Source organism: Convolutriloba macropyga, chromosome 8 (genome assembly GCF_964194025.1).
Source record: "Convolutriloba macropyga chromosome 8, txConMacr16.3, whole genome shotgun sequence".
Classification (NCBI taxonomy): Eukaryota; Metazoa; Xenacoelomorpha; order Acoela; family Convolutidae; genus Convolutriloba; species Convolutriloba macropyga.
This window is the reverse complement of record NC_134475.1, coordinates 52,862,172-52,889,850: the sequence shown is the minus strand read 5'-3', so window position 1 is coordinate 52,889,850 and position 27,679 is coordinate 52,862,172.

The following is a 27,679-nucleotide window of genomic DNA, read 5'->3' as shown; positions in this document are numbered from 1 at the left end:
AGTTGAAAATATTCTAAAAGTGAAAGATATTTTTTGAAGGATTCTATTTCGGCTCCAGTGCAAACAACTTGCTGTTTTCTCAATACAGTTTGTCCCCGACTGTCAATTTTTTCCTCCTTGACTAAGGTAACACTCAATTGATTTTCAGCCGTTAAGCAACTGTAAACGATCATATTTGGAGACAAATTCACTTGGAGTACAGACGGTGCTGTCTTTTCCAATCGACGGTTGTTCATGGATCAGCCGGTAGTAAAACAATTGGGCCTTCTTCCTCGCACAATGTTTGCTTTTCTGTCGTTTTGGGCAAGTCGTTGAATGCAAATCACAAATTGGTGTCTCCCGATAGAAACTCAAATGTTCAATTTTTGGACATAGCAGGCTCTCTAGGTTAGTTACCTCTTTCTGAAGCAATTTTTGCAACGTATCAGTTTTTTCCGTTCCTTTCGAATAGAATTTTGACAATGGGAAGCGAAGAACTATGCTCTGACAAATCTGTTGAAGATAACAGTACGGGTAGTCACCGCTCTCCCAGGCTAAACCATGAAGAAACTTTGAGACCCAACGATATGATTTTTGTTCACCCATTGAGAGCGTGTTGAAGGAGGCTGGAGGCAGAAAAGACACTGTATCGGTGTAGTTTTCCGTGAAAACGGCAAGCTCTTTTATGATAAATCCAGACTTTTTATGTCGAAAGCCCTCAAAATCTAGAACAACCGCACGAGATTTCAACATTCCAATAAAGTGAATAAGTTGTTTTTGAAAGTTTTCACATATAGACAGAAAGCAAGTCCTGTCACGTGACCAAGATACTCGTTTGTTACTGGACAGGGTAGGACATACGAATAACCCGGTCCTTCTCACTGTATTCAAAGACAAATCCAGAAGCATCATGAAGAATTGCATGTAGTCTTAAAATTTTGTAAGATTTGAAATATTTGTCAAGCGAGGAGTTATCAATACCAATCAAACCACCATAAGGCCTCAATTTCAATGCAATGTCCAAATCGATGTCAGGATCTAGGTAAAGACAAATTGCTAAAAAATATAAAAATCTTTCACCATATTCTGAATATTCTTTTTTTACTTGCTGGTAAATCTCGTGAATGCTTTGCAAATCAACCGTTGCTATCGTTGTCATTGTGGAAAATGACTTCCAGAGAGTCACCTAATCCCCTTAATCATTTCCTGTCTGGGATAATTACCCTCACATGTTTAAGGATTCAATGATAACCCCCTACCCTCACATGTTTAAGGATCGAATGATAACCCCCCCCTCTCTCTCTATGCCCCTATTTCATACTACTGTCAGCAATTAAATTGCTGCATAAGTTATGCTTTTGGCAGAATTTGCCAACAGCATGTCTTTTGCAGTAATTTGATTTTTAGCCCCTTTGAGAGAAATTTGGTTGGATCAGTAATGAGTTTAAGCCCACGAAAAAATGGAAAAAATAATTTTGGTCCAAATTCATTCCACAATCTGAATAAAGATCTTGTCTAATCATATAGCATAATATTTTGAAATGGTCTGACTAGAGACTTCTCAAAACACAAATGCAACGTGAAACCATATCAAATGCAAAAGTTGATCTTCTCTTAAGTTGATGGGGTCAACTGGGTTTGAGTTGACCTGATCAGTGGTCACTTCGAACCAGGTGCTCAACTTTTGAGATGATTGATGCAAATTTTTTTTGAAAATTGATATATGGTAATTTTTGTAAGATTACGGGCATTTCAAACGCAATCCCTCAAATAAAACACTTAATTATGTAGCGGTTTTATGCCGAAAATATAAGATTTAGCTGATATTACCAATGATGTTCATTTATATAGCGAAAATTTCTTGAACCTCGCTTCTAGCAAAACACTATTCTTTTTGCAGTAGAGACACAACGACTTCCACAATAACAGGAGAGTTACAAATACACTATACTTAGAGCCACATGGTCTTTCAATTCGGACAGAGTGTAGCCTCTTGTTTTGATTCTGGTCTGATATTGTATTGATTTTGAAATTCAACAGTTCGTTCTAGATTTTGTGCACTTTTTTTATAAATTCATCATTATGTTTTCCATTTTTGTACTCTTCTTCATTTTCCTGCAAATTTTGTGTGCATTAAAAAAAGTTTATTCATTTTACTTAGAGAATTTCAGTTATGCTGTGTAAAATTTTCCGTGTTATCACCGTTGACCAAAAGTTTGCGTCTTTGTATATTTTCAATGACTTGAAGTCTTCATTATGATGATTAAAAGATATAGACTAGGGGTGTTCAGCACTGCACCCTTATCCATCATTCCTTCTTATAATGAATTTAAAAAAACTTTTTGATTTTTCTGTAGGATTATAATTCTTCTAATTTGAAAAGGGTTACAGAATTTCAGAATTTCTTGGTCATCCCTCGCAATTTAAAACTTTTTGAGGTAACTTCATAAAAGTTCGGGAAAAATTTTTTCAGTTTTTGGAAATGTTAGAACAACCTATTAGAAACAAAGAAAATAATTTCAAATATTAGGCTATGTTTTACAGATAGAAACGCTTGTCACTGTACAAAATACGGGACTAATAATGAAGATGCTTAATTCCTCTTTGAAAACAATTTTTGCTGTTGAGAATTTCACTGATTGAAAGTCGCCTGATTTTCTATAGGAGTTGACTGAGATATAAAGATGCGTCTGAAGTTTTCTTTCTCAGCATTTTTCATAAAAGAAAGTCTGCGTGGATTTTTGATGCCTCGGAACAGTTTTTTTCTAAGGTTTTCCTACTTTTCTCAATGTTTTGGCATTATGAGATTCAATCAGTTCCGAAAGTAATAAAAAGCATCTAACCTTTTCTTTTGAGTGAGCACGTTTTTGAAGCCAGTGATATTTAAGGCACTTTTTACCCCTATGCTGGCAATATGGTGTCAAAGTAGGTCGGTTGCGTCCGGCAACCCTATGATTGCTCAATTTCACTCCTCAGTACTTTACCAAATATCTATTAAAGTTATCTGTAGCTGTAAGAATTCAAAACAGTCTACCAAGGCTTCAATTTATTCGAAAGATAAAGCAAAGCAACGTATAATCCAACAGCGTATAAGCATTGTTAACGTATTAAGATTACGGCAAACATATCAACAAGTGGTATTTTAGACGGCAATTTTTGATGCTCATTTGGCCGGTACTTTGTCTGATATAAAATCAATTCAATGCCAGTCACCATTCTATACCAATAAATCCAAAAACCTGAAAATTATTGAGCCGAATCATGTCTTATCTGATAGGTCTTATGATTAGATTTACTTGAAATTATGTTATTTGCACTTTTTCCGATCTTTGTACGTAAATTGGGACGATTTCTATGCGCATTTAAATAATCGATTCTGATTGGCTAATAATCTCTCGCTTTACTCAGTAACATCCTCCGGCCCAGAAGAAGATGTTGGGAGAATCGGTACTAATTTTACAAGCGGACGAACGAGTGATCCGGAGGACGTGCGTAATACGGCGGAGCGTGCGACGCTGACTGAACTGTAACGGAGTTCAGTGATCCGAGCAAAAGGGTAGTATCCCCTATGATTGGTCTTCTCAACTACCCAAACAAAGTCTCCAGTCTTTAGGTGTTGCTCGGCAGGCGTTTGCCACTTAGAACGTCGGTTCAGTGTCGGGACGTACTCTTTGATCCAACGAGACCGAATAGCGTTAGCGTAAGATTGCGCGCGGGCGTAACGCTTACGATGATCAAACTCATCTACGCCAATGGTTGAAGGGAGACTACGGGCTTGGTTACCGAGAAAAAAATGATTAAGTGTTAATGCGCCTAGGTTGGACGGGTCGGCGCTTACGGGCGTTAATGGGCGTGAATTAAGCGCGTGTTCGACGAGACAAAAAGTAGTGTTCAAAACTTCGTCCGTGAGACGACGGGTACCGAGGATGGAGTAAAGTATTCGCTTAAAATTATGTACCATCCTCTCCCAGATGCCACCTTTGTGTGGCGCACTGGGCGGATTGAACCTCCACTTAATGCCTTTGTGGGCAAGTTAACGGCGATGTTGATGGCGTTCCACTTCTCGATATTCTCGCGTAGTTCTTTTTCAGCGCCAACAAAGTTAGTGCCATTTTCTGACCAGATAATGACAGGTGAACCACGACGGGAGACGAACCGCTCCACTCCCATTACACACGAACTGGCGTCTATGGACGGAACGATTTCGACATGAACGCCACGAGTACTTAAGCATGTGAAGAGAAAACCACGCCTCTTCACGGTATTCTTACGTACAGTAACGTAAAACGGGCCGAAGTAGTCGACCCTGGTGTTCGTGAAGGGAGGAGACTGGTATGCGAGTCTTTCTACCGGGAGGTCAGCCATAATGGGTTGAATAGTGGCAGCGCGGAACATTCTGCACGTGACGCAGTTGGATTTAATTGAACGCAGTGAGGGTTGTAAATTGAGGATGGTATAACGTTCTTGTACTTTAGCCCGCAGGTAGTCAATACCTTGATGATGATGTTTAACGTGGGTGTGCCTAGGGAACAACTTTACAAATGTCTGTCGTCCGTCGAGAACGATAGGATGTTTTACATCAAAGTCAACTTCGACCAGCCGTTTGATGCGGCCGTCCGATTGGATTAGACGATTTGTCCCAATGAAGGGAGAAAACGGTGCAATACGGCTACTCTGGTTAAGGGATTGGTTTTCGAGGAGATCTTTCCTCTCCGCATTAAATGATTACCCTTGCACAAGGTACTGGAGGTGACGCTCGGCTTTGTCAAGCTCCGTTGGGTCTATGATGCTACCATCAGCATTACAGTAAAATTCGTGAGAAAGTAAGAGGCGGAGTGCGTACGCTGTTATACGTAGCAACTTTTGATAAGAACTGTACTTATCCAAGGGAATAAGTTGCGGGGGCGGCTCCTTAGTTGACTTGGTTACGGATGCGGCCAATGATGTATTGGTTTCGTCAGTTTCCTTAGTTACTATACCAAGTTTGATGTTTTTAACTACTTCGATGCTTGGTTCGAACGGGGATTCTTGGTTCTTAAGAAATCTGGACCCCTCACCCAGCTCCTTGATTGCAAAACCTAAGCGGACATACCACGAGTTCCGGCATCTGCCGGATTATCGCTTAAGGCCACGTGGTGCCATTCGTCAACGCTAGCATGTTCTAAAATCTCGCATACACGGTTTGCAATAAATATTGGGTGGTTGCTTGTGGAGTTAAGCCACTGCAAGACAGTAGTGCTATCAGTCCTCATAAAAAATGGTTAACATGCACAGTAAGGGATCGACATATGTCTTGTTTCAACCGAGCGGCCAATAAAGCAGCTTGCAGCTCTAGCTTTGGAATTGTCATCACCTTCATAGGTGCTACGCGAGCTTTACCCAGGACAAACGCAAGCTCCGTTTGGGGCCCAATCGATGTAGTTACTCGGGCTCGCAGAAATGCAACAGCACTAAAAACTTCTTGTGAACTATCGCCAAACATGTGTAGTTCCATGTGTAGTTCAAAATTTCCGGAAAAGGTGCTCCTTGTTATAGTGATTTCGGCAAGCTGGGGTAGTTCTACACTCCATTCGAGGAACCTTTCAACTGTGTCTTTTGGTAATTCTTCATCCCAGTGCTGCCCGTTGATACGCAAGATGTCCTTTAAAAACAATCGGGCACCAACAGTAAATGGTGCCACTAGGCCGATGGGATCGAATACCTTAGACACTAGGCTCCATACCAAGCGTTGTGTTAAAGACTTAGTTACTGTACTGGAGGTACACCGACTCACGACTAGAGTATCATTGTTTTGATCCCATTGCAACCCAAGCACGTGCGAAGATTCCTCCTTAGATGAGGCAAATACCTTTGGTTCGGTGGACTGAAGTGACCCATCAATTTGATCAGCGAGATTTGGTACATTGCTTACAAACTTAGTAAGCTTGAACCCACCTAAAAGGAGAAGGTGCACCAATTCCTTCGATAGTAGGAACCTCAGTAGTACATGGATTAGGTTTTGGAGCAGGTCAGGCCCGTGAGCAATGATTTATTCAAAGAAGTACCATGGAACTTCGCTGCACCATTTAATACCCCACACACTTTCCCCGGTTTGTTCGGGTTGGTTGCGGGATGATGTGGTAGGTACCACTCTTTATCTGACCGTTGTTCGACCTTGTGAGCATCATGGACTGTAATTCAACTTTTTTCCAAGTCTTCACGGATGGTATTAGCATAATTTTGTTTCAATGTTGTGTCTCTCGAGAGCCGCTTTTCGAGTGACTTGAGCTGTACCAGTGACGATAAGTAATTACTCGGGAGCTGGATGTTGTCATCAGCCCACAACATACCGACATAGTATCTTTGGCCATTATGAACAGTTGTTGTTTCAAGTATTTTACGCGCGTGAGCATCCGCTGCGGATTGTGGGTCAACCTGCTTATACGCGCCGTACGATTCCCTATCATGCCAGGGCTTAACTTGACGAGCCAGTTCAAAATCCTGTTCGACTTTGGCTTTGAAACATTTTGAGACTAAACTTGAACTTGACGGAAGTAGGCCGCTTAAAACCCAACCTATGGGCAAGCGAAAAGCAAACGGTGAGCACTTTTCGTCGGCTGCAAAGTACTCTAAAGGGCGGATGGCATGGTAGACATCCTGTCCAAGAATCTCAATGTTCCCATAGCTATATTTTACTGGATCTAGGACGGCCAGATGTGGGTAAGTTTCTTGCATTAACTTAACGTCAATGATGTCGGAACCTACATTTAATGTTTCCCTCACGTAGGGATGTACAGTGAATGCTTCGAAGTCTTGATTTTAGTGGGGTGTCACAGTCAATTGAACCACCTTTGTGTCAATGAGTTCTTCTGTGTTTATACCCTTTACGGTCAGATTTAATGCGGTACCTTGCAAACCGAGTCTAGCTGCGAGACTATCGGACACCCAAGAGTTACTGCAAGCGGTATCGCATAAAACCAGCGCTGTAGTACTAGTACCAGACGTATTAGTCAATTTCAATTCTGTCACCTGCAGGAGGACTTTGACATCCGTGACAGAAGACAAAGTGGTCGTTTTGCTTGGTTGCTGTTGACCGGTAGATGTCCTACTGGTACCTGTGTTCGACTTCGAAGCATTGATGTTGTTGTCTGTTGAGGGTTTAGCTGGAAAAACCTTTTCAGCTTCGTGAAGCAAGGTGTTATGAGAGCTGTTGCAGCCATCCTGTCTACATTTACGGGGACTTTTGCACTGCCTGAACATGTGTTTATCGTGCAAACAAGAGAAACAGAGCTTTGCCTCTGCCACAACCTGGCACTCTTTAAATCCGAATCTCATGAGAACGATTTAAAAGCCCCGACAAGACTTGAAATGCACCGTGAATAGTAAGTGATGTTATCGCTATTGTGCATTTTCAATGGTGGAAAGCTGTTGAGTTTATCCAAATGTGCACTTACGACCGCCTGTGGCTGGCCAAATTTAATTTCTAAGGTCTTCAGTGCGTCTTTGTACATTGCGCCACAGTAGGCGAACTCAGCTATATCTGTGTTAGCTTTACCAGTTACGAGGTTCTTAAAGTATGTCAAATTAACATCACCCTTTAAGGACTGAGAGTCAATTGCGCTTTTAAATTGTCCATACCATTCGTGCCACTGTAAGGGATCACCACTGTATTGTGACAATTTCCATTCAGGTAGCGGATCATTCCTTTTGCTCGTTATGGCGTCACCCAACGCCTTAATAAGGTTTGCGTTTTTAGCTGCTGGCGCCGGAGGCGCGGGTTGCAGTGGGCCACACCAACACAACGGTGCAGGAGCTGTATGACCATACATGGGAGGAATAATTGGCTTGAAAAAAGGTGGATCGATGTTATTTGCCGTACTGAATGGGTTTACTTGGTTGCAATAGGTTGCTGCGTGGTTTCTGTTCAAATTTTGTGGGGCACTCGATTGTGAGATGGGTTGGCTGATGGCGGCGTTAGCAGTGCTTGAGAGTAGTGTCGGTTGAAATTTGTTGTAACCGGCTGCATTATTTGTAATTTGATTGACTTTTAGGGGGTTATTCTGAGGGAAACGCCACAAATTTAGGTCAGGATTAAGGTTAAGCGGGAGTTTTGGTGCTGTGGGACACGGTATTGGATGTGCTGGAGGGGGACTGATGGGGTTTCGAGGTCTTTCATTTAAAGTGGGTACTTGCGGTGCTATACTGGGTGGGATTACGGGAACTTGGGAGTTAACTAGATGATGCGGAGCGATTATGGGTGGCCTGTTCACGTTCCGGCTCGGAAATGGAGAGAAGTTAATCGGGATATGAGTATTAGGGAGTTGAGTTACGTTATGGAAGTTAAATTGAGGCAAACTCTGTTGTGGAACATGAATGTTTGAGAGATTCAATTGACCAGGCATACTGGAGCTTTTCGGACCCAAGAGTTGCAGCGAATTGGTCCGCGAACTGATTAGCCTGCGGGTTTGTTTACGGATCAGATACAAAGATGTTGGAAATTGATGGTGCCAGCACAGGAATCGGTGGACGGTGGCTTTGCATAGGTGGCAGAAGTGACGGAGGTGCGAAATTTTGCACGGCAGTCTGACCTTGGTTCCCTGGATTCTCAGCAACATTGCCTGACTGACTATCTGCCTGGTCCACCCGTTGGCCATTGCCACATTGCTTCATTTGAGCATGGAGGTATTCCCGATACAGTGCCTCTCGCTGAGCAATAGAGATGGCAATTCCTGGCAGCGTGTACCAGTATAGCATTTCAAGATGGTTCAAATTGCCTGCAATATTACCTAAGTTTTCGGTCTGTACGACATCCATATTACTCTGACGGTTAACATTGATAGCATTCAACACTGAAGGCATTTGCGCAGCTTGATTAATTGTCAGAACTGTGGTTTGTTGCTGTTCTAGAAGATTATAATTGGCATGTTCTTAAACGGGAGGGCGGGTGTTTGCTGAACCAGGACATGACGAGTTCGGTTCACTTGAGCCAGTCCTTGTTGTATTATGATGTAAACAATGATGTATTATCCATAAATTCGGCCTCGCGCTGACGATGATCTTCCTCTAATTCTTGAATTGCCATCTGATCTATTTTCATTTGTATTTCAAGCTCCTTTTTACGCATGGCAATTTCGTGCTTCTGTTTAGCGAGGCGCAATGCAGCGTGCTCTTGTTTTTCAGCTTCCTCGCGTTTCAGTTTTGCCACGAGGAAGTCACGTTTACGCTGGCGAGACATGGTTGACGTTGTTAAGCGTGAATTGCTTTTGGAAGCAATCTGAGGATTAATGCCTACGTATACGGTGTCTTGGCCCGGGACTGATCAATACAGCCTCTAGCCGCTTGAAAAAACTCATCATTGCTCTTGGTTACATCATCCAACCATTGCTCAAGGATAGGATAAATTGATTCTGGGTTCTCGGCTTTACCAGCTAAGTCAAAGAGTTCCTCGTTTTTCCGTACCAGCTTACAGAAAGCATCCTTCAACTTACCAACCAATCGTTAAACTTTAACCCTCCTGTCTTGCCGATCTATAGGCGTCAGCGATGTCTTTTTGGATATTACGTAACTCAGACTCGAGATTGGATCTTGCATTAAACAGCTTCTTCAATTTCTCTTGTGATTCAGTCATGATCTTCAAAAGGCTGACTTTTCAATTTAAAGTAAATTCCAAATAAACACACAAGAAGTGGGTTATACCGAACCCAATTGACGACGACCTGATAATCAAGCCGCCAAAAAGCAGTGAAGAAGTTACCGAGTGATGAATTGCTCGGCGAAAGTAAGTAACGAAAGTCAGAGAGCGTCTAACGTGCTTTTACGCAACGTGAGATTCAACAGGAAGACCAGCAACGAAGCACGACGAAAGACAACAAAACGGGAATTGAGACGGACCGGGTGGGGAGGACGGGCGAACGGAGCGCAACGAAACAGGAAACGGAGCGGAATTGGCGAAAACGCGGGTAGGAAACGGGCAACGCAATGGACGGGATGGAAACGCTGAACGAGCGACGCACGAAGAAACGGGAAACGAGACGGACGGGACGGAAATTTTGGGCGACGGGCTCACGACGCGACGAGTAAACGGACGGTTAGAACGGAAGCGTTGAGCGAGCAGCGCGCAACGAAACGGAAGGACGGGAAGGAACAGGCGGGAGACGATTAGGCAGCAAGCGGAGAGGTCGGGAAGTACTATGCTAGCAGACCAAAGCAAGAAACTCAACCAAACAAACTAGCCGCAACTCCAGAACAAATTTAAGTCACACACTAGGAAGGAGGAGAGAGGCTACTGCAAGAAACAAACTAGCATAAGTCATTATGGGGCTTAATATATACATATAACAAACTAAATTAGGGCTAAAAAGTAGTATACTAAAAAGGATCAAAAGAGCAAGAAATTTACTAGCCGTAACTCTAGAATAAACTTAAATCACACCCTAGCAATATTCAAACCTAAACAACCGATCAGCATACTAACAATATTAAACAAACTAAAACAAAAGTTAAACAATATGCATCATTTTTGTGGTCTATGAAAGCTGGAAAAGGGAGAAAACAATCTAGCCGTAACTCCAGAATAAACTTAATTCACACCCTAGAAGGCAAAAAGACCAAACCAACTAACAATCACACAGTTACACGCCAACAAACAGCAGCGAAAGCGAAAATCAAAATACTACAACAGGGGAGTTAGTAAAATAGTAAGGTTGAAAAAGTTCAGAGACAGTCCAGACGTAACTCGTGAATCAACTAAGTCACACCCTAGAAAGCTACAAGACAGAAATAACAGACGAATATACTAGCATAAACAACATACTGCAACAAAACAGACATACTTCATCACATATGACAACATGCTACATCGAATGAAAAAATTAGGCGAAGAAAAAACGGAATGATCGAATACGAAAACAAAAAACGAAATTTTGGGAGGGCGACTTTGATGAAAAAAAAACGGAAATTGTGAATGGAGAAGTTAAGGAACGAAAAAGAAGCGGACGGTACGGTACGAAAACGAGATACGAAGAGAATAAGATGACAATTTTTTTTGAGCCAGAGGTTGTGAGTTTATATCTCTCACCTTTCTCTGTCCAATTTTTTCAAATTTTGTTCAATTGTTTTGCAAATTCTTGATTACGGAACGGTAATCCAGTAAATTGGACGATTTTAAGCTTGAAAGTACGGTTTATCAATATTCGGTATTGATTTTCTAAATTTTTTGATTTGCCACAAAATTGAGCAAAGATTCTCAAAATTGAACAATTTAGCATTATGTGCATCACTTTTTTTCTCATATCTGAGGTCAATATTTTGCTATGTAACCATAATCGACCAATTTGTCTGAATTTTCCAACTTTTGACCAAAAATTTTCAAAATCGATGTTTTTTGCTCTTAAAAAAGTTTAACAGCGCCCTTCTCCACTTCTCCAAAAAATGTTCTACTTCGCTGAAACTTGTCAAGATAGTACTTGGTTTTCTTTACAATCTGGCGGAAAAGGATTTGTGAATATCAGAAGCTTTGATCAAACTCCGAACCTTGATGTTTTTTAAATTCAAAAAATTCAACTGTGGGGGCTATTAATGACCGGTTGCAAAAAAGATTACAGTCAATTATCCACTCTTATAAATACCAGTGTTTGGGGCTGAACTTGCCGTCTAAACTATATAAAAACTTTACTGCAAAAAAAAACTAAAAAGCGTTTTGGTTCTGTCTTACAGTTTTAGAGGTTGCAGTCCGACTTTTTGTTGAGCCATTCCCAAAAAGTTAAGCAGTTCAATGTCACAAATCACATTAAGTGAGTTGGGTCCCTTTTTGCTGGGGATTGATGCCCCGTAATGTGGTAGATCAAAGACAGGAGGTCGGCGGAGTGGGGCGGGAACTGGTATCAAGAATGTGTGGAGCCTCATTGGACTGGCCAGCCACATTCGGGACTCCCTTGGGTTCACTGACATTTTTTTCACCTTGTTATTGTTGCTTCTGTTTGATAGCGATGCTTCTCATCTTGACCTTGCAAGGCTTGTTCTGGAACCAGAATCGATAACACTCGAAATCAGCCCGGTCATCTCCGTCAGGGCAAAGGGGCAACGCGAGGGCTTACGTTATTGAGGGTGCGAAGAGTGTGAAGTCATTTTTCACTCAGAACACTCCAAATACGGGTGCGCTTGCACTCGTCTTTGCTTCGTTTCTTCTCATCTATTTAAGTATTCGTAATTTGTTCGTGGCACCAAAACGTAGCTGTAAGAATTCAAAACAGTCTACCAAGGCTTCAATTTATTCGAAAGATAAAGCAAAGCAACGTATAATCCAACATCGTATAAGCATTGTTAACGTATTAAGATTACGGCGAACATATCAACAAAAGGCTTTTTATACGGCAATTTTTGATGCTCATTTGGCCGGTATTCTGTCTGATATCAAATCAATTTAATGCCAGAGACCATTTTGTACCAATAAATCCAAAACCCGAAAATTATTGAGCCGAATCATGTCTTATTTGATAGGTCTTATGATTATATTTACTTGAAATTATGTTATTTGCACTTTTTCCGAGCTTTGTCCGTAAATTGGAACGATTTCTATGCGCATTTAAATACTCGATTCTGATTGGCTAATAATCTCTCGCTTTACTCAGTAACATTATCTGTAAGGTTTTTCCTGGACCAAAGATATTTTTAAATATTTTTGCTGTGAAAGGCAGTGAACCTCGCCTTGTGTGCTTATGAACATATAAACGCGACAATTAGATTCATTTTTTGTTTCAAGCGTACGTGAAAATATGACATCATTATACCCTACTTAGCAGAAAATTGGGAGACAAATTAATGCAAACCTTTGCATTTGTCTAGGTTGTTTAGATCTGCGAAGGAACCCTGAAGACAGTCTCCACAGTGGAAGCCGCCCAGCACTTCAACACAGTCCGTCAGACCATGATCCTGGCAGTAATCAAAGCCATGGTTCAAGCAGCTCATCTCTCTTTCTATCAAAAACAAACATATCAAACTATTCGAAATGTTTCTTCACGTTCAAGTATTCTTATGTTCTCTATTAATATTATTCAAAAATGTGTTTAAGTTTTCTGGATCGCATGCTAGACGAGCAAATTTTATTCAAAATTAGATATTTTTACACAACAACCGATATGTGCTGAACTTGGTGGGAAGCATTTTGCCTGTTCAAAAACGGTTCTTTCTCCCATTATAGCCCCCCCCCCCCCCCCAGCTTAGTGGTCAGATAACCTTTCTTTAGCCCCCACCATCATGGTAATTATACCATAATGGGGGCTTTATTTTCATGGGTGGGGGCTATAATGGGAAAGACCCTCAAAAACAAATATCTAGAGATTAGTGGAGGTGTTAAAGTCACAGGCCTGGGGTGGATGCCGCAGGTCTGTACAACAGTGAGCAACTTTTTTCTATGCATAATTTGTTCTGATCTTCTAAAATACAGGAAAACCCACTAATGGTTCGAATAAACCCATATCAAGAGCATACACAAAAAGTTGGTCCTTCTAAAAGGGAACCCACCATTTATGGTCTTAGATATGTTTCTAAGAAATGTAACTGCCCAACTACCTTGATTCGTTAAACCAAGCTCAAATAATACTACGGTTAGCTGCAACTGAAAGGAAAAAAACGTGGTACAATGTTCCTCCTCATTTAAAAGGCGAGCCGGAAAAAAATGGTGAACAAAGTGAGCGTTCGGTTGACTTGGGTGGACAAAAGTTTGCTATAGAAGACACCTGATATATTTTTGCCGCTTCATTGTTTTTGGGTTTTTCCTACTAAGCCACCCAACTCATTTAATTGTCATATTACTTTTAGCACAGCGTCCCAAGTAGCTTTAGTAAAATATAAAAATCATAGGGTAAAATAATTCTGTGGGAGTCTCTCGAATGTTAATCTTGCAAGATTCTTGCAAGATGATGTTAATCTTGCAAGATCTTGCAAGATTATTGCAAGAATCTTGCAAGATTATGCATAATCTTGCAAGATTCTTGCAAGAACTTGCAAGATTAACATCCGATTCCGACTCGGGTAATGGGAGTGACCCGTTTTTCTTCTTGATCAGAATTGCAGGACCTAAAGCCTCTGTTTTTAGATTTTTTTTTGGACGACCAAAAATAAAAGAGCTATTTTTGACAAAACAAAACATGAAAATGTAAAGGTCATGCGATATGCTGATGTGGATGTAGCTGCCCTACAAAACAGCAAAAACGTTCTTTTGAGTGAAAAATTATGGTCGCAAATACGACAATTTAATTTTCAGTGTTGCTTCAAATGCCTTGAAATTTAAATTTTGCTGTTTTCAACCAAATTTGTTCATTGCCTGTAGACAAAGTAACTGTTTTTGATGAAACACCTTTTATCTACCATGAAACACCTTTTATCACACCACTTTTGATTTTCGATGTAATGATCAAATGCATCAGTTTTTGAAGTTTTTTGGCATCTTAGAACTTTTTCTATTGTACACCGTTGACGTTCTAAGTGCAACAGAAAAACTGAACAGAAAAGAAAACAACAGATAGTAAAAGAAAAATGATAAACTGAACACTTTTCGGTAATTCTTCGGTCCCCCAGAAAAACTGTCATATAAAAATTTTTTTTTCCTGAAAAAACGAGTATACCAAATTGAAATAATTGTTCCGACCCTCTTGAGGGGGGAGGAACTATATACTCAAATGGGTTTTTTTTGTTCCGTGAATTTTCGCCGATCGATATATTCATCGTAGAGAGTTGAGACTGGTATCATTAGAAAGCTCGTCCAGCGTAGAATATGGAATTAAAAAGATTTTTTGAATTTTTGTTTTCTACAGGGAGTTATCGAGGTTTAAACTTATGAGAAAAGTAGAGTGAATTCACGTTGTTTTTATTCACTTTTTCCGGAATTTTGCCTAAATTTTCGTCAATTTTGCTAAAATTTAATAAAATTTTTGAGAATAGTGTCGTTAACTATATTTTTAAAGACAAACAAGCATTGCTGATTGTTTTGATTTAATTTTTTGGAAAAAAATTCTGGATAAATATTACAAAATTCAGCCTTTTTCATCAAAAAACGGCACGAAATAAGCTACTTTAGTCCACTTTGATTAAATTTGCCTGCAGTACAGCCCCAAACAATACTCATACAATCTTTGTAGACTCAGAAGGGGGCTATTCCTACTTCGGCGTCCGTTGAGGGTGCTCTGTAATTAAAACGTCGCCGTTTTTTGCTAACTTTACTCGTTGGTTTTCAGAAATGCAGAATTTAATTTTGAGTTTTCAGCGAACAAATTATCTATTTCTACAACATTCGAAAAATCAATTGTTCCTAACGGACAATAAGCATTAGCAGGACTCGTTTTGGGCCAATCTTGGACTGTTACAATCCAAAAAGAAGTCGGATTGCAATCAGTCGGTCTTTTTTTAAAAAAAAAGACGTTTTTTAAATAAAAAGGAACAGAACATATCAAATTAAAGCGCAGGAGTGGTAGGTCTATTTGGCTTTCTAAGGAGCTCCAAACTGATGCATTTAAATTTTTTATTGAAAGTTTATGGTCATTTCGACGTTTAAAAATAACTGATTTTCAAATAAATAATGGCTTAATTAAATTTTCCTCTACTTTTTTTCTTAATTTGTTCAACTTCTAGCTTAGTGTCAGCAAAGAAAGAATACTTCTTCATTCTACTGATTTGAAGTTTAGTCTCGGTTGTAGTTCTAAGCCTGAAGTTATTCTTTTCTGGCTTTGATACTACTAGATGTCAGTTTTTTTTGTTTTAAGATATTTGCCAGTTTTTCACGTTTTCTAGTTTTGTCACCTTATCACATTATTGACAGTTATCATATCACATTATAAGCGTTCAAAATATATCATAATTGCACTTATTAAAATTTTGAACAACATAGATTACCGTTTTGACAGCACCGACACCTCTTTCTTGAAGAAATTAATTGAAATTTTGTCTTTAACTGTCATTTTTACTTTGTCGTTTGGGTCATATGAAATTTTCTGTAAATGGATAGGTTTCATCGGTTTTTCTTGGACAAATTGATGAGCAGATGTTTTGATATTATTACGTAGCTGATGGCTTCCATGACTTTGAAAAAAATTGTTTAACAAAACCAAAAAGAAAACTTTTTAACTTCGCAATTTTGTTCTTTTTAAATTTCTAATTGTTACCTAATCTTGTTAGTTAAATACAGGTCAAATATGACATTATGGGTGACAAGGGAAGGTGTCAAAGGGGATTGATGTCCCAAAGTCTTTTTTTTCGTATTCGTTAAGACCTTACTGTCTTCGAAACCGGTTTTTCACAAAAAAAAAGTAAATTAATTTGGTTTTTGTCATACTTGACGTTGTTTTTGTACATGCAAGAAAAAATCTGGATATTTGCAGGTCTCATGGCTTCCTGTGGATGAATAAGTGACCCTATTTAAATAGTTCTTTTTGTAATTAATTTCTTTCATGACTTTGGATGTAATTTTGCTTCGAAAAAAAATAAAACTATTACATACTTTTACGTTTCGATTTTTTTGTCAACTTGTTACCTAGTCTTACTAATGAATGGCCATATACTACTTTTTCGCTGTTTGAAAAAGGCGCAATCGAAAAATTTTCGAGGGCCAAAATATGGCTTGACGGTTTGGAAAGCGTTTACTGTTAAGTTTCAATTGAATTTTTGTTTGTTGTTCTTTTTAGCCGCCGAAAAAAAGGAATAAGGACAGTTCCTAATGCCCTTCTATAGTAGAATTGGTAATCGTAAACCTTTGGGATATTTTGTTTGGTTTCTATGGTTTTTTATTAATTTGAATTTAATTGTTTAAAAAAAAGCAAATTTTTTAGCGTTTTTGTTTTTGTTCTTTTTTGTCTAATTGTTACCAAAACTTTTTATGGACTGGTCCCATATATTTTCTGATGATTTATAAGTTATTTTGTTTACTTTTAGTTTTATCTGATGGTATGTTAATTTTTTTATTAAATTTCTTTTTTTCAAAACGGACATAAATTTTTTGATAAAATTAATGTTTGTTGTTGTTGTTGTTGTTTGATTTTGCTGTTCAACTTGACTCGCTTTCTTAATATTGGCATATCACATCAATCAATTGCATCAATTTTTGCTCCTCTGAGTTATTTGCTTTGGAGGCTATCTTATCGTTCATACACAATTTTTTTTTTTTTGAAAAAGACTTGTGCTTTTTTGAGTTTTTTGGGATTCCCAAAAAAATAATTTTTGTAATTTTCTATCTGTTCCTCATTTGGTAGACAATTATGCCAAAATTGTGGATGGGCGGGGTCGGAACCTTATGTGCCATCGCACATTACCGAGCCGCCTTGTCACAATATACTTTCAAATGTTGCAACATGGGTGTCAACCCGGAAAGTTTTGTTCTCTTCAAAAACTTAAACTGGCTTACAATTACAAAACGGCTACGAACTTCACTTGTTTTTAAAAACACTTGATACAAAACTCCATAAAAAACATGCGTTGAGTGCGACAATATTTTTTACGAAAATTTCACTAATGTCAAACGCCAGCATTTTTAAACACAACTGCCAAAATGTCGAAAATTTGAAATAGGTGTTCGTGTTTTACCTGAAGGAATACAATTTAAGCAAACAATTTAAAAAGCAGCCAATTTTGAATAGTTCTTCTTCAAGCTCGATAATTGATATGAAAAACACAAGCTGGAAAATTTGAAAAAGATTAGTCTATTTTAATTGAGTTTTTTTATGAAAGTTTTTTTTTCAAAAGTCATTTTTAAAATTGAAAAGAATTAGTCTTTTTCAGAACCCTCGATACTAATTAGAAAAAAGGCTTTCCCAGATAGTCAGCCAGTAAATTTAAGCTCAAAATTGTCCTATTGAATTTGTCATATTGAATTCAAATGAATAAAACATTAGAAACCCGATCACAAATTCTGCTTCCTGAAAAAAGAAGGCATTGAATGGAGAGAATTTTTCTTTCAATTAAAACTCTTAACTTGCGGGTAATGCAAATGAAAGATAAAATTTTAGCAAAATCCTGAAAACGAGCATGAGTATTGGAATTTTGAAGCCTGAAATAGCTACTAAAATTTGCATTCTTAGCATTGCTTCCTACTCCTCGTCTACAACGCTACGTTGCAATTTGTTTACAGCACTGAACATTTCATATGTGTATCAAAAATGTTTTAGCCCAGAAAACTTCATGGTTAAAAAATGTTTCTATTAATCAATAGATAAGGAGCTAAAAAATGCAGATCAAATAAGATCAAATTTTCAATCTCACTTTTCCGCTTCACCACAACTTAAAGTCGTAATTTGTTTAAATTATAAGTAATGCATGCGATCTTTTATAAAGCACGAGTAAAACATGACAAATTGCTGGCAATGCATGCTGTCTCCAAAATTGCCCCTATTATAGCTGCCATTTAGCAGAGTTGTAATTGCCAAAAGAGACAATGCAAGAACAAAAGTGCAATAAAAATACATCAATCAAAATGATGAAGTTTTCAGCCCAGTGGCAGTATCATTTTTGCAGAAACGCACAGACTTGTTTGGAAAACAATTATGACAGCAATTTCTGTTTTTTCTTTCTACCCAACATGTGCGCGACCCAAACTGGTCCTGGTAAGACCGACTTGAGTCCCACACGGCGGGTTAACCGCAACCACTCCACAGAGTCTGGCAGCACTAGCTACGGTCTGGATAGTCTGATCAGGACCCATCCAGATTTTGCATTGTCTGCTCAGTGCACTACCTAAGGTGTGGACAGTCTGATCGGAGCCCCGCCCAGAGTCTAAATAGTCTGATCATAGCTTGGTCTAGGGTGTGGATAGTTTTGCATATGATCTGGATAGTCTTAACAGATTTTGTTCCAGAGTCTGTAGGGTCTGATCAGCAACCTTTCCAGAGTCTGGAAAGTCTAATCTGGACAAAGAGGCCCAATCCAAAATGGCCAGTCCCCTTAAAGGGAGAAGAGATAGTTAACCCCCGGACTGTTTTGAAGAGCACTTCCCAATGTTACTTGATGAACGTCAAAGACCACGATAAACACTAATTTCTGGTAATTGTTGTTGAACTGAAAATGTTTTTTTCTTTAGAACTAATAATTCTTCACTGAAGAACCCAAAAACCATATACATAAAATGACGCCCATTTTTCCGAAAATAATAAATTATACAAATGATTACTGGTATTTAAACAGTTAAAAAGGTCAGTTTGGTGCCCCCAGTGCGCGATCGAAGTGGGTTTGGTACCCCCGGTGCGCAACTAAATTCAGTCTGGCACCCACACTGGGTGACTCAAGAAAGTCTGGCACCCACAGTTGTTGGCGCCACTTCAAATCAACTACAAAAGCCATCGGACAGCAAGAAATAACTTTTGAAACTGAAAAACCTTAGAATTTGTCAAAACTCAAAAATGGTCAAAATTAAAAAAAATTTACAAGTTGGGACTTGTAAATTTTGTACACCCCCCATTTTTGGAAGGGAAAACCAAGGCAACCCGAAGTTATAGCTATTGGTTAGGATTACCTCTAAGCTACTCATGGACCCAAAGAAATTCTGGCATCAGATCAAAAAGTGTGGCTAATAGCACTTATATGGTGCAAATTTAGCATTTTTTAATATTTTGTCATTTATTGTTAAATTTCTGAAGTTGTTTTTTTTTATTTTATGATATTTTAGGTTTTCATTAAATGCCAAATATCGTACATTTTGAGGTATTTAGAGCTACGCAATAACTATCCATGCTTATGTCAACAAAAGTAAATATTGCAGTAAATGGACTTCTACTATGTAAACAATGGCCTAAATCACTTTCTGGATTAACCAATCAGAAACAAGTAGCAATGATGTTTTATATGAAAATTATTTGATATATGTTTTGATGTTTTAAATGAAAATTATTTTTACTTTAACACAATTGTTTGAGTAGTGAAACTATATTGTATTTAGAACCATTAGAAACTGTTACCAAGAGCAATTGGCTCTCAGATTAGACTAAAATTTGATTCTAAAATTAGATTTTGCGATCTGTAAGTTAGTTGAGCTTACTTAACAAGAAGTTAGCAACATTACTAGCTACTGGCTGACGCCTTAAAAACTTTGGCATGAGGTTGAAAAAAGATTATCACTAAGGATTTTCTTAACTTCAATCACCAAAATTAAAGTTACAGTCCTCTAATACGTCCGAGCGACTAAATGTTTCGAAGAGATTGTTATTCAATCGAACCACGTCGTGAAGAACCAGGACGGCGTAAAACTCGAGAACCAGGCTGTGATATATCGGTTCCACTGGGATTCCTCAGCAGCCACGACATTTGGTCCGCCGACCCGGACATCAACAACAACACGAACATCAATCTTCGATTCAAATTGTTGGACCAAAACGAAATCCATACGATGACCTGCAAAAGTCCCAAAAGATACTGGAAAACAGTTGATTGGAAGACGAGTGGTCAACTGAAGACGCTAGACAAAGAGCAAGCTGACCTATTCAAATTGTTCTCCAGACACCTCACCGATCTAAAAGGCCACCTGACACAAAACAAAACGATGACTGCCGAAAGTGCATATCGAGGCTTCTTCGAGACGTACGACAACTTAGAAACCAACAGAAAAGAGCGGATGTTACTATTGAAACCAAAGTATTTGGAAGCTTTCAACAATGACAACAAGCGTATATTAAAAGAAAAGAGCAAAGCTTTGAGATCGGTAGTTGACAAAGTACCATTTCTCCGAGACATCAAAAATTTCCGCGCACAATTCTCTTACCGTTGTGACGAAAATTTTCGAGCATACAAAACGGTGAAAGCTGCTTACCTAATTTTGAGTGAACTATCAAGTTTGGAGAAGAAGTTAAAAACAGAAAACATAAGCGAATCTGAAAAACAAACATTGTGTAATCAGGTGAAACAGTTACTAGGAAAGCTAAATGAAATCTTTGCAGAAGAGATTCGATTGCTTAAATTAAAACATGATGCCAAGAGTTTGAGGGCCTCAGTAATAGTAGGAACCACTAGAGACCTGATCAAGCAGTAAGGACACAGTAAGGTTGGATCTTAGAAAGTGCTGGATCAAGACGTAACCTAGAAAGAACTGAAGGCTGGGCAAATTCAGTGGCCCAACAGTCTGGCCCTAGTTGACCACAATCTTCTAATGTTGTGATCGACCCTCGTAACAATGTCACACATGACAGAGATGACAAACGTTTCAGCGCCTACCCGAAAACTACCCCGTTGTCCCAGCTGGGCGCAGGACTTTTCTCAACGGAACTAAAAGATTCGAGTATTCTCAGGAAACCCGAAATCCTTAAATCAATTAGGGTGAAAGAACCAAAGACGCTGTTGCCCAGGACGACGTTCCTGCAACAAGGACCGCTAGCGTTCAAAACCAGGCAGAGAAGCATGAGTCTCAAGCGCAACTCTCGCAACAGATTGATGGAAAGCCAAAACTAAACAGCAGTGAGCCAAGCTGCCCCACAAGTAGTTTAAAAACCGAGTGGTGACCCAAGAGGATTACCAAAACTAAAGCTAACGGAATTCTCAGGAGACCCACTGGAGTGGTCCGAGTGGGCAGAATTTTTTGATGTCATTGTGCATCAAAAACGGTTGAGCGATACTGAGAAGATGCAGTATCTGAAGATTAGCTTTACTGGGCAGGCAAAAGCTGCAAATTCTGCTTTGGGTTTCAGATCACAAGCATATTATCAAGCCTGGGACATTCTCTGCAGGCAGACCGAGAGTCATTGTCGAATCTCAACTTAAGAAATTATGCACTCCTCCTCCAGTTAGACGTAATGACTCGAGCAGCCTTATTAGTTTTGCTAACGTAGTCACAAACACAGTTAATGTTTTGACCCGACTCGGATTTCAGCATGATATGGAATTGGAGGGAATTTTAAGTTCAGCAACTAGAAAACTTTCCCCCCAGCTTAAAGAGCAGTGGCTACGACACCCACAGGATCATCGAGTACTAGCAGCAAACTTGATTGTTTTCAAAGACTGGTTAGAATCAACTGCTTCCATACATGAAGACTTGTTAGCCCGGACCAACTCTAAGTTTCAAAGTAGCGAAAAGCCAAAAACAGGTACGTTCGAATCCAACGCTGATGATTGTACCAGACCAAAGAATTCAGAATGCCCATTCACAGATGGACAGCACACCATTTGGAGTTGTGAGAAATTTAACTCATAGAAGCTGAATGAACGACGAGATCATGTGTAGAAATTCAGACTGTGTTTCAATTGCCTGAGACCTGGTCATCGGTTGAAGGATTGCAAAAGCAGAACTTGCAGTTTGCTCAATTGTGGATAACAACACAACAAGCTTTTGCACAGCGACTCAAAAAAAGAAGCTACAACAGGCGCCTCAGATGCGAGCTGGCAATGTGTGATATGGGATCCTCAATCGCATTTGTGGATAAGTCAATCGTATCTACACTGCAGCTGCAAGGCCAAAAAGCGTCTTTGTCAGTAGCAGGAATCCACGGATCACAAAATGTAAAGACGGAATTAGCGCCGATAGCTATTTCAGCGCACGAGAAGTGTCAACCATTGACCACAGTGCAATTCTATATTCACAAGAAATTGAAGTTGTGTGACCACATTTTAGATCTGCAAGGGCTGAAAAATCGCTACCCACATCTGAAGAACTTGCCAAATCTGAACTACAATCTAAACGAAGTTCAAGTAATTCTTGGACCAGAATGCTAACACATCCATCACCCATTAGAAATCAAGAGTTCAGACGGTAGAACCGCACCGTGAGTAGTCAAACCGAAAACAGGAACGGCCTTAAGTGTTCCCCTGCCAGCCCAGCAAGCAGCAACTCTTGCTACAACAGCAACCTCAGTATCAGAGGACAAGTTAGCAAGTGAGTTGAGTAATTTGTGCGACAATGAATCATACGCCTCAAACTGTGATGCCACCGGTCATTCTGAAGACGAACAGAGAGCAAACAAAACATTGGAGCAAACAACTCGATTCACCGGTGAAAGATACGAAGTTCGACTTCTTTGGCGAGAAGAGGAAGTGAAGTTACCAAATAACTTTTACTCTGCTATGGGGCAACTCAATTCCCTAGAACGACGCCTTCAGAAAAATGATACGTTACGAAAGCGTTATCAGGAGACCAATGACACTGACGTCAAAGCTGGTTAAGTCCGCAAAATCCAACAGGTTGAGTTGAACGAAACCAGAGACAAGCTTCAATGGTACTTGCCTCATCATCCTATCAACAACCCACATAAACCAGAGAAAGTTAGAAGAGTGTGCAACGGAGCAGCAGAGTACCAAGATGTAGCCCTCAACAAAAAACTTCTATCTGGACTAGACCTGTTGCAGAGTCGGATCGGAATTATTTTTCGCTTCCGAGAACACCAAATAGCACTTTCAGCCCACATAGAAGCGATGTTTCTTCAAGTTGCTGTCCCAAGCAATGACAGCCGATGCTTACAATTTCTCTAGTGAGAAGATCCCGAGCAGAAAATAGAAGCCTACGAGTATACACGACACGTTTTTGGGGCACAGATCTCGCCAACTTGAGCAAATTACGCTTTGCATCAAGTGGCCAAAAATAACGCGAAAGACGACGAAAATCTTGTCAAAGCTGTCCAGCGAAATTTCTCCATGAACGACTTCCTTAAGTCTGTCAGAAAACCCCAAGAAGTGATCGAATTATACCAGAAACTCAGAGGGATCCTCAGAAAAAGTGTATTCAGTTTGACGAAATGGATAACGAGTGACGAAGAAGTAAAAACACAAATCCCAGAAGCAGACAGATCAACGAAGGTTTCGAAAGCTTTTGAGGCCGAGCCACAATCGTCACCAATGATTGGACTGAATCTGGAATGTAGACACAGAGGTTGTCTTATAGTCTGTCGTGGAACTGAGCAAGAATTTCCAGCAAAAATAACACAGAGAATTGTCTTATCCTTTTTCTCAGCAGTGTTCGACCCACTTGGAATATGTTCACCCTTCATGATAAGAATGCGGTTTCTACTCAAAAGCATTTGGGCGGCAATGGGTCAAACATGAGACAAAAAGTTGTCAGCCGAACACTCAAAACTATCAAGTGATTGGTGCTCTGAGTTGAGAGAAAGAAGGACGATGTCGATAAATCGACTTTATTTCGAAAACGGATGTTCAAACTTGAGACTACACATTTTCACAGACGCGTCAGAAGAATCAATGTGCATCGTGGCATATCTGAAAGACAAAGCATTTTTGAGATTCACCTATGTGATAGGAAAATGCCGTGTAGCACCTATCAGACGTACAACAATTCCGAAGTTAGATCTTCAAGCCGCAGTATACGGAGTTCGTCTCAGAAGGCAGATAAGAGAGCATGATGTGAAAAATGACATAATCCACCATTGGACAGATTCAAATACAGTCCTACAGTGGTTACAGACAGCTCACAAGAAACTGCAATTGTTTGTTGCCAAAAAAGCTGCAGAATTACTGGAAAACTCTTCCATGGATCAATGAAGACATGTCAAAAGCGTCAAAAACCCATTAGATAATGGCACAAGACAGATGTACATCGAATGCTTTAAGGAGTCCGGGTGATTAAACGGGCCGGTATGCCAGATGAAGAAAAGTGGCTAAAGCCGTGGTGCCAAGTGAACGAAGCTGAAGCTGAGCAAGTTACCAGTACTGTAGCCACAGAAACTGAACCAGACCAACTAATCAATTGGAGACAATACAGTAGTTTCATCCGAATTGGAAAATTTGTTGCCTACTGCATGAGGTTCAAGACGAAGCAGAAAGGACCTCTCAAAGAAGACAAAATTCATCAAGCAGAGCAAATACTCTTTCGATTTGCTCAAAACGAAAGCTTCCCGAATGTTTCAAAGTCGATAAAAAATAGCAGAGAAATCTCAGAAACCTTGAAAATTGCCCAATTTTCACCCTTCATAGAGGAGGATGGAACAATTAGAGTGAAAGGTCGACTGAAGCCTTCAAACCTTGATTACAATGCAAAACAACCAATACTATTGACAGCAAACATCCAGTTGTACAACTTCTGTTGGAGAAAGCGCATCGAGACAACCTACATGAGGGCACAGAACATGTGAGAAACAAGTGAACTGGATCATCGGATTGAGAATTGCTTTGAGGAAAAAAAATTTCAGATGTATCAAATGCAGACACAGAAACGTCAACCCAATTCATCAACCGATGGCGGATCTACCCCGAGAACAACCTGATGAACATGTGTTCCCACTCACTCATGCTGGCGTTGACTACTTCGGACCTTTTGAAGTCAATTTTCTACGAAGTACCATAAAGAGATGTTGCTGCTTCGTCAATTGCCTGACAACTAGAGCAGTAAACATTGAATTTGCAGTCATTGGACACCAAGTCATGTCTAGCTGCAGGGACAAGATTCATTGCAGGACCGGGCTATCCGAACACCATCATCAGTGACAACTTCGTTGGATGAGCCAATGAGTTGAACATTTTCATGAACGAGTGGGAAAAAGCTAAGATAGAGAGTGACTTAGCACAGAGAAAGATTGTTTGGAAATTCAATCCACCTGGAGCCCGACATTTTTTGGAATCTGGGAAAGACTGGTCCAAAGTTGCAAGAATGTCATGATTTCAATCTTGGACAACCGAAGCCTCACCGACGAGGTACTCAGCACAATTTTGTGTCTTGTAGAGCAAACACTCAACGCAAGACCTCTAACAGCATTAAGTGATGACCCTGAAGACCTGACAGCACTTACACAAATCATTTCTTGCTAGGACGAGAGGACGCGAGTGCAACATTCATGCCATTCAGTGAATGCTACCATGATCAGAGAAAATCATTCAAAAAGGTTCAAGTATATGCTGACATGATCCCGAAAGGAAGGACTCGCGGATATCTTCTACAATGGAACCAGAGATCGAAGTGGTCAAAAGAACATGTGCGAAACCTGAAAAAAGGCGAACTTGTTTGGCTAATTGATGACTCTGTGAAGCGCTGTGAGTACAAAGCGACAACAACCATTGATGTTTTTACTGACAACGACGGCATTGTGAGATCAGCAAGAGTCAAAATGGCACGTCAAAACTCAAAGATGGTCAAAGCTGAAAATTTTACAATTTGGGACCGAAATTTTGTACACCCCCCAATTTTTGGAAGGGAAACTCAGAGCAACCGGAGGTTACAGCACACAGATAGGGATATCTCTACGCTATTCATGGACCCAACGAACGTTTTTGCGTCAAACTCACAAGTGTGGCTATTACCACTTATATGATGCAAAATTGGCAATGTTCGATATTTTGTCATTTAATGTTGAATTTCCTAAATTGTTTAATATACGATATTTTAGGTGTTCATTAAAGGTCAAATACAGTACATTCGATGTATTTAGAACCACGTAAAAACCATCCGTGCTTATGTCAACAAAATTAAATATTGCAGTAATTTGACATTTACTTTGTAAACAATGACCTAAATCACTTTCTTGATTAACCAATCAGAAACAAGTAGCAATGGTGTTATAAATGATAATTATTTGATTTTTTACTCCAACCCAATTGTTTGAATAGTGAAACTATACTGTTTTTAAAACCATTAGAAACTGTTACCAAGAGCATTTGGCTCTCAGATTAAACTAAAATTTGGTACTTTAACAACTTTAGTCTTTTTGCTAAGTTTTGCTAGATCTTAAGAGTTGAGCTTACTTAACGAGAAGTTATTGATATTACTAGCTACTGGCTGAAGCCTTACAAACTTCAGCGCGAGATTGAACATAGATTATCACAAAGGATTGTCTTAACTTCAATCAACAAAATTAAAGTTACAGGCCTTTAATACGTCGGAGTGACTAGCTGTTTCGACGAGATTGTTTGTCAATCGAACCCTGTGAAGAACCAAACCGGCGTAACACTGGAGAACCAGGCTGTGATATATCAGTTCCGCTGAGATTTTTGAGCAGCCGTAACAACAGTGCTCTACTCAATTTGGTCTGGCACCCCCAGAGAGCGACTTACGTTAGTCTTGCACGCCCAGTGCGCAACTCAAATCTGTCTGATCAGGGCCAATATTGGTCAAGATGGTCTGATCAGAGCTGACTTAGGTCGCGCACCTCATCCTGGGAAGTTTGTTCAGCCTCTTCATTATTATCTTTTGGGTGAAAAAAATCAAAAGAACTACGCAGGATGCGTGCACCATGTTTCAAAATGTTATTGCAGTATTGGAATGATGTTGCAATTATACAAGATTAATGCTGGTTTGCAACAGTGGTTAAGATAAACATTCAATCCTGTTTAATTGTTACATCCTCCTAGGATGACCTCAAGATATTGAACATATTGAACATGATGAAGTACGACTTTATTACATAAATGCTGACAGATTGAACCTTCTGAGATAGGCGGTGGTATGCAGGTGCTGGGCGAATGTGCAAGAACATCGCATAATTGAGCTTTTTGGAATGATTCTTGAAAGACCTTAAAAGATATACGTTTGCGTTTAAAATAAGGTACCTTTCAAAATTTCTGAAGAAAAAAGTGAGGCAAAGAAGGCTTTGCAATCGACGACATCACTTTGCACCCAGATATGGCACAGTTCTTTCACAGGGATTGCGTCATCAGATTTTGAAGAGTCGTATTTTCTTTCGAAATCCATTCCCAGTCCACAAAACCAACTCAAGGGACAATAAATTCCCGTCGACCAACGAAAGCGCTCCAGTTTATTCCTACATTCTGATTGGCCCAATCCAGATTGAGAAATTATGATTGTATGATGGATACGATGTTT